Source organism: Nuphar pumila, chromosome 5 (genome assembly GCF_984573655.1).
Source record: "Nuphar pumila chromosome 5, dmNupPumi1.hap1.1, whole genome shotgun sequence".
NCBI lineage: Eukaryota > Viridiplantae > Streptophyta > Magnoliopsida > Nymphaeales > Nymphaeaceae > Nuphar > Nuphar pumila.
The window spans coordinates 87,432,355-87,445,037 of record NC_143253.1 but is presented as its reverse complement, the minus strand read 5'-3'; the positions used below and the strand labels follow the sequence as shown (position 1 = coordinate 87,445,037).

General features: G+C 39.0%; 1 non-coding gene across 1 annotated transcript; it reads right to left on the bottom strand.

The window, feature by feature from the left end:
- Positions 1–2,614: 2,614 nt before the first annotated feature.
- Positions 2,615–2,717, bottom strand: LOC149837794 (small nucleolar RNA R71). Its single transcript, XR_016432297.1, has one exon. It is a non-coding gene; the product is annotated as a small nucleolar RNA R71 (small nucleolar RNA).
- Positions 2,718–12,683: the final 9,966 nt, after the last annotated feature.

Here is a 12,683-nt window from a genome sequence, read left to right as displayed (position 1 = left end):
TAGTGAGTCAACCGAGCTTACCTTAGCCCATTCGAGCCTAGTCAAACCCTAAGCTGGGTCCAACTTAGTTGAGCCTAAGTCAATTCGAACCTAGTTGACTAAGGTAACTCAAAACCGAATCCAATTAGTGAGTCCACCTTAGCTCGAACCTATCTCTTTCAACCTAGTCAAACCGAGCCTACCTAATCCCATCCGAGTGCATCCAAACCCAAACTGAACTTACTCAAGTCGAAACCGATCCTAGATCGAGTCAACCAAGTGAATCCTAACCTTAGCCTTCGTTCTTTAGTTAAGTAAGTCATTTTTTATTATTTCCTTTGATTTCTATATTAATTAGTTTATTTATCTAATTTAGTTTTAGTATAGAAGTGTGTGTACGTATAACGTATTTATTCAATATGTATGAAATGTGTTTTGTTGTGTTTTGAATGATAGTTAGATATTAGTTAACTTAGTGGTTAGATTGCATTTTATTATTTAGCATAGTTGCATTTCCATTGTGAGTTAACTTAGTTCTAGTCATAAATTGCTTGTAGGTTTTGTGCGTCGTGCATTTAGTATTTTCCTAATTATCATCTGCATATACACTGTTATACAGTGTCATTTAGATTGCATTAGGTGTAGATTGCATTTGATAGTGTTTCCATAGGTTCATAAAGTGAATAGTGCACTCAAATAAAAACCAGATTTTTTCCCTGTCGAAACAGAATTATTTTCTGATAAAAAACTCTGTGTTTTCCAAATTTATTTTTTCTATTCACTGTATTGACGTGTTATTTAACTGCAGACCAAATTTCAGCTCATTCGGAGTTGATTTGGTCTGATTTTTAAGCGTTTTGTGAAAACCGCTTTTTCTGGATTTTAAATTACAGGACTGGCGATATCCTGATTTTTCCCAGATTTGAAACGCTTATATCTGGAGTTCCAGATACTGTTTTTTAATTCTGTAAAAACTGTCATTTTGTTTAATCTGTCAGTTGCAGAACAGAACAAATTTCGGGAAAATCGAACCTCGTTTGCCCTATCAAACAGTGGTTTTCCGATAACCTATCAGATTGCTAGTTTACACTAGTTAAGGGCAGTTTCGTAATTTTCTTAGTTTCGGCATTTTAGACTTGTTTTCAGTAGTTTCTGTATTTTAGAAGTTGCATAATCATCATACAGCATTAGTAGAAGTAATTTGGTTAATTTTAGAATTAATTTAGTATGTTATTTAATTTTTGTTTGATAAATAGCATTTGTTTATTATTTTCGTAGAATTAGACATAGTTGTAATTGTTGTTTGCATCATTAAAATAGAAAACTAACTTTGTATTTTTCTGCATTTTTTAGGTTGAAAAGCATATTTAGTTTCCAGGGTTAGTATACAAGTGAAAAGATTCTCTAAGTGGCGAAAAGACAGAATTACCCTTGGCGTGGAGCAGAAGACTAAATGCTTGTTTATTGTTCTTTTAGTGCTTAATTGTAGTTGTATTCACTTTATAATTGTAGATTGTCATTTGATATTAATAAATTAAATTTTCTAGAATTATAGTGATTAATTCCTGTTCCCTGAGGATCGACCCGTACTTACCACTTTGTGGAAAGTCGGTTTTTATATTTTTGGTTGACGATTTTCCAAAGTTTTATTGAAAATAACTGTTTTAAAAAGAGCAAATCCAAAATATCAACCAAATTTTGGCGCCGTTGCCGGGGAACGGCGAATTAATTACTTTATTTCTTAGAGTTTAATTTATTATTATTTTGTTTTAGTTAGTTAATTAGTTGTTTTCTTTTTAGTTAGTAGGATTAGTAAGTGAATATAGGATTAACATAGTTAGTAAATATAGGATTCACATATTGTTCTTTTTAGGATTCACTTAATTATCATTCTGCAAGGAGCGATTAGACAGGTGGGTTTTAGAAAAACATAGTTTGTGATTTCCTGTATTTATTTGTTTTAGCATTTTAGAATAGTTTACTTTGTTATTTAATTATTTAGTATAGAATTCTGACATAGCTATATAGCATATTTGTTTGTTTTTAGTTACTGTTATTTGCTTATTTACATTTTAGTATCTGTGCTAGTTTAATTTTTTTTTAGTTAGGTCGTTTGCTTACATCTGGTCTTAGTACCAGTGTATGCAGGGTCGACGAGGTCTAGGAACCCCATTACACCCATTTGTTGACAACCCAGAGAGAATTTTACATTCTCATCGAAGTTCGGCAACAATGGCTGACATGGATCCTCCACCTCCACCCCCAGTTCTTTCGCGCCCTCTGCGGGAATACTTCATTCCCACAGACTATGTTCAGGCATCCTGCATTCGGAGACCCGATGTAGGAGCGCCACATTATGAGATTAAGGCCAGCATTATTCAAATGCTTCCATCCTTTTATGGCCTTAGTCATGAGGATCCCTACCGACACTTAGATGAATTCCTCGAAATCTGTTCTACTGTTAAGATACAGAATTTCGATGATGATGCGTTGAGGTTGACTCTATTCCCTTTTTCATTGAAGGACAAAGCCAAGTATTGGCTAAAGTCCTTAGATTCTGTAGAAATAGAGTCCTGGGATCAATTGCAACAGGAGTTTCTTCGGAAATACTTTCCCATTGGTCGCACGAACCAATATCGTAGAGCCATCACTAGCTTTTCAGAGCTAGATGGTGAGCGCTTTCATGAGACCTGGGAGAGAATGAAGGATCTCCTCAGGAAATGCCCCCATCATCAGGTGCCGAAATGGCAACTGGTGCAGAGTTTCTATGATGGATTGTCTGACAAGAATCGTCAGATGATCGACTCTTCATGCGGTGGGACATTCATGCTGAAGAGCGAGGACGAAGCATGGAGGCTATTTGATACATTGGCCGAGAATTCACTCCACCATGCTTCGAGCTCTCATTCTGATAGAGCCACACCCAACATTCAGAAGAAAGCTGGCGTTCTTGAGATTGGTCCATCTACTGCACTACAGTGTAAAGTAGACATGATTGCTCAGAAGCTGGACCAGCTTCTCTCAGGACCATCCACTACACAGCAGGTGTGTACTCTTTGTGCCAGTCCGGCACACGAGATCACTGAGTGCCCTTCAGCAGCTCAGTACCCTGAATTTGTTCAAGAACAAGTTCAGGCAGCTCAGGGTTACGTCAGACCGCCAAATAACCCATTTTCATCGACATATAATCCGGGTTGGCGTAACCATCCCAATTTTTCATGGAAGAATCCACAGTCTTCTATACAGATGCCTTCTTCCTCTCAGCCAGTTCGGCAGCCATCTTTTACTCAGCCATTTCAAAGACCGAACTATGCTCAGTCTTCTTCTTCTTCAGTTCCTTCCCCGATTCAGCAGGAGTCTGCCCCGCAGACATCTTTTGAGGAGAGACTTCTCCAGGCATTCCAAGAGGTGAAAACCTCTAATCAGAACGCCTTCGAGAAGTGTAGCCAGATTTTGAGCTCACATACGCAGTCCATTGCGAAGTTAGAGTCGCAAATGGGACAGTTAGCTGAGGCTATTAGTAGGAGACCCAAGGGTACATTGCCGAGTCAGGCTGTCATGAACCCGAAGGGTAAGGACCAGATGACTGGAGGCCTATTTCATACTGAGACACAGCAGCAGGCTAAATCAGTTATGGCCTTGAGGAGTGGACGTGAGTATCACGTTGAGAGTAGAGAGAAGATAGAGGAGCCAGAGACCATTGTTTCACCTACGTCGGCTCAATCATCATCCCCATCCCCATCATCACCTTCATCATCTTTATCCTCAGAGAAGAAGAAGGATAGGAGTGAGCCTTCTCGCAAAGAGGAGGAGCCAGCAGAGTATATCCCCCCACCACCCTATCCCAAAGCATTAGAGTCTCCTGGTTATAGAGGGAAGCAAGGTGCGAAGATCCAGGACATGCTTGATATCTTCAAGCATGTACAGATCAACCTACCTTTGCTCGATGCTATTCAGCAGGTGCCGGCTTATGCCAAATTTCTGAAGGAGCTATGTACGCAAAAGAGGAAATCCAGAGAGCGAGTTCCTAACAGGGTCCATCTGACTGAGCAGGTGAGTTCAGTACTTCAGCATCAGACACCACCCAAGCTCAAGGACCCTGGAGCACCTATCATTGCTTGTACTATAGGGAACATCCGGATAGAACGCGCATTGCTCGATCTTGGAGCAAGCGTGAACATTCTTCCCAGATATTTCTTTGATTCTTTTGGGTTAGGGGAGATGAGATCGACTCCGATTACACTTCAACTGGCAGATCGTTCCGTCAAGGTACCGAGAGGTGTCTTGGAGGACGTGCTAGTTAAAGTGGATGACTTTTATTTTCCAGTCGATTTCATTATCCTTGATATGGAAGGAGTAGACAGCCAGCACCAGACTCCGATTATTTTAGGCAGACCATTCTTGGCGACTGCCAATGCGTGCATCAATTGTAGAACTGGAGCCATGGATCTCTCATTTGGCAATAGGAAGGTAAAACTGAATATTTTCAATGCCGCGATGGGACCAGCAGGAGACATGGACTGCTTTCATGTAGACATTGCACAGGAGTTAGTGGAGGAGCAGCCTGAGTTGTACATTACTGAGGATTCTTTAGATTTGTACCATATAGAGAAGAATAGCGGTTTAGATAGTGTAGATGTGTCTAGAGTGTCGTCGGAGAGACCACCTTGGGGAGCAGTCAGGGAACCCCTTCCACCACTGTGGTTGAGAATGAGAAGGGTGAGAGAATTCCGATGAGGACCACTACAGGATGGCGAGTCTGCATCGATTATAGGAAGTTGAATGTGGCAACTAGGAAAGATCATTTCCCATTGCCATTTATTGATCAGATCTTAGAGCGACTCGCAGGACAGAGCTACTACTGCTTTCTAGACGGATATTCAGGATACAATCAGGTAGCTGTCCATCCTGACGACCAAGAGAAGACCACGTTTACATGTCCTTATGGCACCTTCGCATTTAGACGTATGCCTTTTGGGCTCTGTAATGCCCCGGCTACTTTTCAGAGGTGCATGCTTGCTATCTTCTCGGACATGATTGATGATGTGATGGAAGTTTTTATGGACGACTTTTCAGTGTATGGCTCTTCTTTTGAAGATTGCCTCCATAAACTTGCTCGAGTACTGAGTAGGTGTGTGGAGACCAATCTCGTCCTGAGTTGGGAAAAGAGCCATTTTATGGTCCAGGAGGGGATTGTGTTAGGACACATTGTGTCCAAGCATGGTATTGAGGTTGACAGAGCAAAGGTGGAATCCATTTCTCGTTTGACTCCACCCACCTCTGTGAGGCAGATTCGATCATTTTTAGGGCATGCGGGATTTTACAGGCGGTTCATAAAAGATTTCAGCAAAATCTCTCGACCGCTTTGCACGTTATTGGAGAAAGACCAGCCCTTTGTTTTCGGTGAGGATTGTATGAAGGCCTTTGAGATTCTCAAAGAGGCCTTGATTACTGCACCTATTTTGAGACCTCCAGATTGGACTCTCCCATTTGAGATTATGTGCGATGCTTCTGATTATGCTATGGGGGCCATTCTAGGACAACGCATTGATAGGAAGCCCTATGTGATCTACTATGCGAGTAGAACTCTGTCTGATGCACAGATGAATTATACTACGACAGAGAAGGAACTACTTGCGGTAGTTTTCGCATTGGATAAATTTAGGTCCTATTTACTCGGTTTGAAGGTGGTTGTCTATTCTGATCATTCTGCATTGAAATATTTGTTGAATAAGAAAGACACCAAACCGAGATTGATTCGTTGGGTCCTACTACTACAGGAGTTTGATATCGAGATTCGAGATAAGAAAGGAAGCGAGAATGTAGTAGCAGACCATCTTTTCAGACTGATCGTGGAGACCACGCAGGATCAGAGACCGATCAGTGATTCTTTCCCCGACGAGCAGATCATGTCAGTCAGTACATCGCAGTTACCCTGGTTTGCAGATATTGTGAACTATCTGGTTTCGAGGCAGATACCTGAGCATTGGAACAAGAATGAGCGTGAGAGGTTCCTATCTCAGGTGAGGCACTATTATTGGGATGAACCGGAGTTGTTCAAATACTGTGCAGATCAGATCATTAGGAGATGCGTTCCGGAGGAGGAATACCAATCCATTTTGAATTTTTCCCATTCGTTAGCCTGTGGAGGGCATTTTAGTAGTAGGAAGACGGCTGCAAAGGTTTTGCAGTCAGGATTTTATTGGCCCACACTCCACAGGGACGCTCATGAGTTCTGTAGGCGATGCATGCGATGTCAGCAGATTGGAAACATGTCCAAGAGGGACATGATGCCCTTGCTACCGATTTTGATAGTCGAAATTTTTGATGTTTGGGGCATTGATTTCATGGGACCATTTCCGCCCTCATTCGGAAATTTATATATTCTGGTGGCGGTTGATTATGTGTCCAAGTGGGTCGAGGCTGTGGCCACCAAGACCAATGATCACAGAGTAGTGCTTAAGTTCATTAAGCACAACATTTTCAGTCGTTTTGGAGTGCCACGTGCGATGATTAGCGATGGTGGCAAGCATTTTAGGAATGTTCAGATAGCTTCTCTGCTGAGAAGATATTCTGTCAATCATAGATTCACCACTCCATATCATCCGCAGACTAGTGGACAGGTTGAAGTGTCCAATAGGGAGATTAAGCGAATTTTAGAAAAGACAGTTCATCCGGACCGCAAGGATTGGTCCCAGCGCTTAGATGATGCACTTTGGGCATATAGAACTGCATTCAAGACTCCCATTGGCATGTCTCCGTATCGCCTTGTATTCGGGAAAGCATGCCATCTTCCTGTCGAGCTAGAGCATAGAGCGTACTGGGCTATAAAGAGATTGAATTTTGACCTCACCCAGGCTGGCAAAGAGAGAGCACTGCAGCTCTCAGAATTAGAGGAACTCAGGAATGATGCATATGAGAATGCCAAATTATACAAGGCTCGCACAAAAGCATTTCATGATAAGCATATTGTCAGAAAAGTGTTTGAGCCAGATCAGAAAGTGTGGCTATACAATTCTCGTTTACATTTATTCCCAGGGAAGTTAAGATCGAGATGGACAGGTCCATACATTGTAAAAGAAGTATTTCCCCATGGAGCAGTGACATTATTCGATCCTATGACCCAAGGTACATTCAAAGTAAATGGGCAAAGACTGAAGCCATTCATTTCAGATGCCTTACAGGATGGTGAGTGTGAGATAGTGCATCTCACGAAGGCATGAAGATTCGACCAGAGGGATGTATGATATGTACATTATTTATTTTTCATTTCAGAGTTTTTTTTTTATTATTTAGTATTTCATTTCACATGTGCTAATTTGTGTTTTGATGTATGCAGGATGAACTTAACAATTAGTGTATCAATTACCAGGTACAGAGAAGAGTTTTCAAAGAATTCAAGAATCAGAGGAAAATCAACTTCAAAAGCTCAGAGCAAATCAGGTTGTATCTATCCTTTCTCCCATATTTTTTTTAGTGTCTTTTAGTGTGCATTTGCATTACATTTTTATTCATTTTGTATGCCACTAGAGACAGTGTCATTCAAGCATGGGGGGGTGGTTTAGATGCATGCACACAAAAATACACAAAAAAAAAAATTTTGTATGACTGGTAATCAAAGTAGGCATTTAAGAACAAAGTGTAGCATATATGATTGTTTTTGGCATAATCTAACAGTTTAAAAATTTTTAAGCCCCATAAATTTTTTTTCTGAACTGAATCAAATATAGTAGTTGTTTATGAGATAATTCAAAGAAAAGATAGTATTTGATTGTTAGAAAATGTTGAATCACTTTTGTATAAGTATGCACAGTATGTTTTGAGGAAGAAATAACCAATGGAAAGATGTGTTTGAAAAATGAGTTTAAAAGAATAGAGCTACGTTTAGTTGTTGATGTATTCGTGAATCCTAGTAGTGGAACTCAGACACGAGATGAAGTGTTTGAGTGTCTTAACGAAAAGGATAACGAAGGAGATCATCTTCTTGTCTAAGTCTATATTTGTGGCCTTTGCAGTTCGAGTAAGTAGAATCTGAAGGGTGTTTTACACCTGGTGCCCCAAAGCCAACTGACTTGGGAGCCACCGGTTCGAAAGCTTGTTACATGGACTGCATAGAAAGCCTAAGAGATAGAGACATTGCACATGACAAGAGGAAGACTATACGTAAACTATTAGAATAGAAGGTCTAGTGACTCGAGCAATTAAGTCCGAGGGATACTCTGTATCTAGTGCCCTAAGGTCGGCCGACTTGGGAGTCACTGACCCAAAGCTCGCTACACGGGTCACGAAAACTGACTATTCGAAATAGTGCTCATATGAGAAGAATGCGCAAGAGATCAAAAGTTGAAAATGAAAGAAAAAGAATGTGCTGAATGAGAAAATTTTCATTGCTTAAGTATATGTGCATTACTGTGCAGAAAATATACAAGTGAGAATAAATGAGTAAAACATGAGAATACTTGATTTTCGGAGAAAAATCATGAACTAGCTACAATATTAGAAAAGTGAAGGAAAAGAATTTTTACTGTGGAGGCATGAGATTTTTAAACTTGTTTTGAGAATGTCAATTACATGAAATATTTGTTACAACTGCATTCTTAAGAGCCTAATATTTTTGAAAGATCATCCTTGCATTTTATTGATGTTTGTGGGTAGCATCGCTGCAAACCCTCACGAGACCTTACTCGTACACTAGTGTAAGCTAGGGGTTTAAAGGGCTTGTTGCATACGCTAAATGCAACCGTGATTCCTACGAAAGTGAGGTAGTATTATGCATTCATGCTTATCATTTCTTGTCTTCAGTGCATATCATGATTAGGGTTTGTTAAGGGACTAACAAACATTCAAGCATGGGGGTATTTGATGATGCATGAAATGCACATCATGTAAACAAGTTTTTCATGCATTTTGTATCAAGTTTAAGGTTTTAAACCCATGTTTAGATGTGTTTTGATAGTAAGGGGCTATGGTTCGAATTTCAGAAAAATCGGAGTTAAAATGAGAGAGTTATGGCTATTTCAGTGTTTGGGCACGGATTTCGAGGTGGATCGGATCCATATCCGACCGAATTAGGTCAATTGGACCTTGGATCAACTCTTAGAAAGCCCAAAACCCAACCCACACACCTATCCATACTCATTTCAAAAAGTTTTTCTAAAAACCCCCCAGAAAGTGGCGCCTAGCAATATTTTATTTTTTAACACTCTTTCTGAAAAATGTCAAAACTATAAATAGTTTTTTTTCAAGAACCCTAGGCGTCTTTGGCTGTGTTTGGACACCCCCTACAGTGACTCTACAGCAGCAGCTCCTTCCTCTCCATCTTCCCCAAGTGTTGGCCATTGAAGATCGACCTATGCTTGATTTTCAAGCATATTTTCAAGCTTTCTTTGGTTTCTTTTCATTTCTTTCTTATTCCTTGCTGTCTTTTCACCATTTTTCTGTACTTTTGCAGGTGTAGCAGAGGTGGAGACCATTAACCTTGGGCGGGAGTGCGCAACACACCACCAAGGTGAGCCGACCCTACCTCCATCCGGCTTTCTACACCCTCCGATCGCGAATCGGCTCACATTCCATCACCGGTGGATCTCCAACGTGTAGCAGCTGCAATAGGTGCCGTTTTTGGTGAAGTACAGCATCCTTGAACTGTAGAAGACGTTTACCTCCAGCCACGGTCCGCTCTTCTTCATCCCCCCGGTCGTCGGATCTTCCAAAAGGTAGGTCTTCTTCTTCCTTCTCTTCTAGATAAAACCGATTTGTGTGTGTGGTTTTTGTTTTGTTATTTTCTGTATGTTTCTTGTTTTTCTTTTTATTTCAACCTTAGAATAGCATTCGTGCATAGGCCAGCACGTTAGCTTAGGTTTATTTATTTGATTGATTCATTGGAATCGAGTTTTTATTGATTTTTCATCTTTTTTATAAAAATCGGCTAGATCTTCATCTAGCCGATTCTTCAAGTTTGTCATAAGTGTTCTTGATATTGTTTTACAGAAAATCCAATAAAAAAAGTGTTCATTTTGATTTACTTTATTCGGTTTTTGTGTGGGTTGTATTTGGTTTTAATTAAAAAGAAAAAAAATCCAAAATCGGCTAGACTTATTCTAGCCGATTCTTGATTTTTACAAAAATATTTTTCTGTTTTGATATTTTTGTTTTGTCCAGCATGTGTATTGTGTTGTTTTGCTGAAAATCCTATTCCAAAAAGTTTATTTTAATTCATTTTGATTGTGGGTGCTGCTTGTCTTGTTTTGATTGTATTTTTGAAAAAGAAAAAGAAAAATTTCGGCTAGAGATATTCTAGCCGATCTTTGTATTTTTGTTAAATGTTTGTGTTGATGTTGGTGAATCGTGTAGTTGCTGTGTGTTTTAGGTGTTAACAGCAGTATATAGTTGTGTTAGTCATTTCATTGTTTTAGGATTGATTTAATTAGTTGTTTTAATCAATTTTTTGTTTTTGTGTTTTGAGTCTATTGTTGAAAATTATAAAAATCAAGTTTTCTTTTTTTTTTCATGTTTTTAATTCCAGCATAGTGCTGTTCTTGTTAGCCTTGGTGTAATTAGGAGTCCTTTGTATTATTCTCTAATTTAGTTTTATCAAATTAGTGGTTATTTAGTTTTATTGCTTTTTGTTAATTTATAATTTTAGTCATTTTATTTTCGTGTGGTTCTTCTTCTTCCCCAAGGTGGGGCGGCAGCCATTAGAGCTCCCCTGGAGCTCTTGGTCGATTTTTTTTTAGCAAGTCTTAATGGTCATTAGTTGAGTTAGGAAGGTGTCTAGGTTCAATGTATTAGGTCTTTCTTTTTTTAGCCGTTTTTAGGGTTGCATTTAGGTAAGTTTTGGAATTAGGTTAGCATTAACTCCTAGGAAATCGATTTTCCATTTAAGTTCTTTTGTTCCCTAGGTATAATTAAGTCTATTAGTTTAGAAAGTAGCATCCATTGAAGTTGGCGATTTTTGGAGAAGGGAGGTAATTAAAGTAATTGAAAATTGGAAAGCTTTTGGAAAAAGGATATTCTTCAAAAATCGTGTGAGGCATTTAAGGAAAATTTGAATTTTGAATGTGTATTAAAGAAGGAGTTACTCCTTAACTTTGGAAAGTGTTTTGCAATTAAACCAAAATTCCAATCTAGGTTACACGATTTCCATAGAGCATTAAAAGCATTTTAATTCCATCTTGAAAAGCAAAAATCGTGGATTTCTAGATTGGTCTTTTCAGATTTCCAAAAAGGTATTAAAGGCAATTAAGGAGTGTAACTCCCTCTTTAAATGGGGCGATTTTTGAGAATCCAAAGCATTTCAAAGTTTGAATATTGGTAATTATTACATTCCTTTTTCCAACCTCCTCCATTAAAATCGTGAACTTTGGATTAATTGTAGCTTAATTAGGAGGTTACTACTTTAGTCTAGACCTAACCTAGTCAAACCGAGCCTAGGTCGAGTCAACCCCTAGTCTACACCCCCTTTGAGTCTAGTCAAAACCTAGCCTAGCCCAAGTCAAAGCCTAAACCGCACTTAGGTCAAGTCTAAGACCAAAGCCCAACCTTAGTCAAGTTTAGTGGAGTCAACCTTAACCTAAGTTAGGTCAACCTAGTCTACCTAACTTATCTAAGTCAACCCCAGTTGAGTCAAACTTAGTTCAAGCCTACTTAAACCGAGTTCACCCTAGTCTTGCTAAACCTACATCCAAAACCCAATCTTGGTCAAACCTAGTCAAAGACCTAACTCGGGTCAAAACTTAGTCTAAACCTAGTGAGTCAACCGAGCTTACCTTAGCCCATTCGAGCCTAGTCAAACCCTAAGCTGGGTCCAACTTAGTTGAGCCTAAGTCAATTCGAACCTAGTTGACTAAGGTAACTCAAAACCGAATCCAATTAGTGAGTCCACCTTAGCTCGAACCTATCTCTTTCAACCTAGTCAAACCGAGCCTACCTAATCCCATCCGAGTGCATCCAAACCCAAACTGAACCTACTCAAGTCGAAACCGATCCTAGATCGAGTCAACCAAGTGAATCCTAACCTTAGCCTTCGTTCTTTAGTTAAGTAAGTCATTTTTTATTATTTCCTTTGATTTCTATATTAATTAGTTTATTTATCTAATTTAGTTTTAGTATAGAAGTGTGTGTACGTATAACGTATTTATTCAAAATGTATGAAATGTGTTTTGTTGTGTTTTGAATGATAGTTAGATATTAGTTAACTTAGTGGTTAGATTGCATTTTATTATTTAGCATAGTTGCATTTCCATTGTGAGTTAACTTAGTTCTAGTCATAAATTGCTTGTAGGTTTTGTGCGTCGTGCATTTAGTATTTTCCTAATTATCATCTGCATATACACTGTTATACAGTGTCATTTAGATTGCATTAGGTGTAGATTGCATTTGATAGTGTTTCCATAGGTTCATAAAGTGAATAGTGCACTCAAATAAAAACCAGATTTTTGCCCTGTCGAAACAGAATTATTTTCTGATCAAAAACTCTGTGTTTTCCAAATTTATTTTTTCTATTCACTGTATTGACGTGTTATTTAACTGCAGACCAAATTTCAGCTCATTCGGAGTTGATTTGGTCTGATTTTTAAGCGTTTTGTGAAAACCGCTTTTTCTGGATTTTAAATTACAGGACTGGCGATATCCTGATTTTTCCCAGATTTGAAACGCTTATATCTGGAGTTCCAGATACTGTTTTTTAATTCTGTAAAAACTGTCAT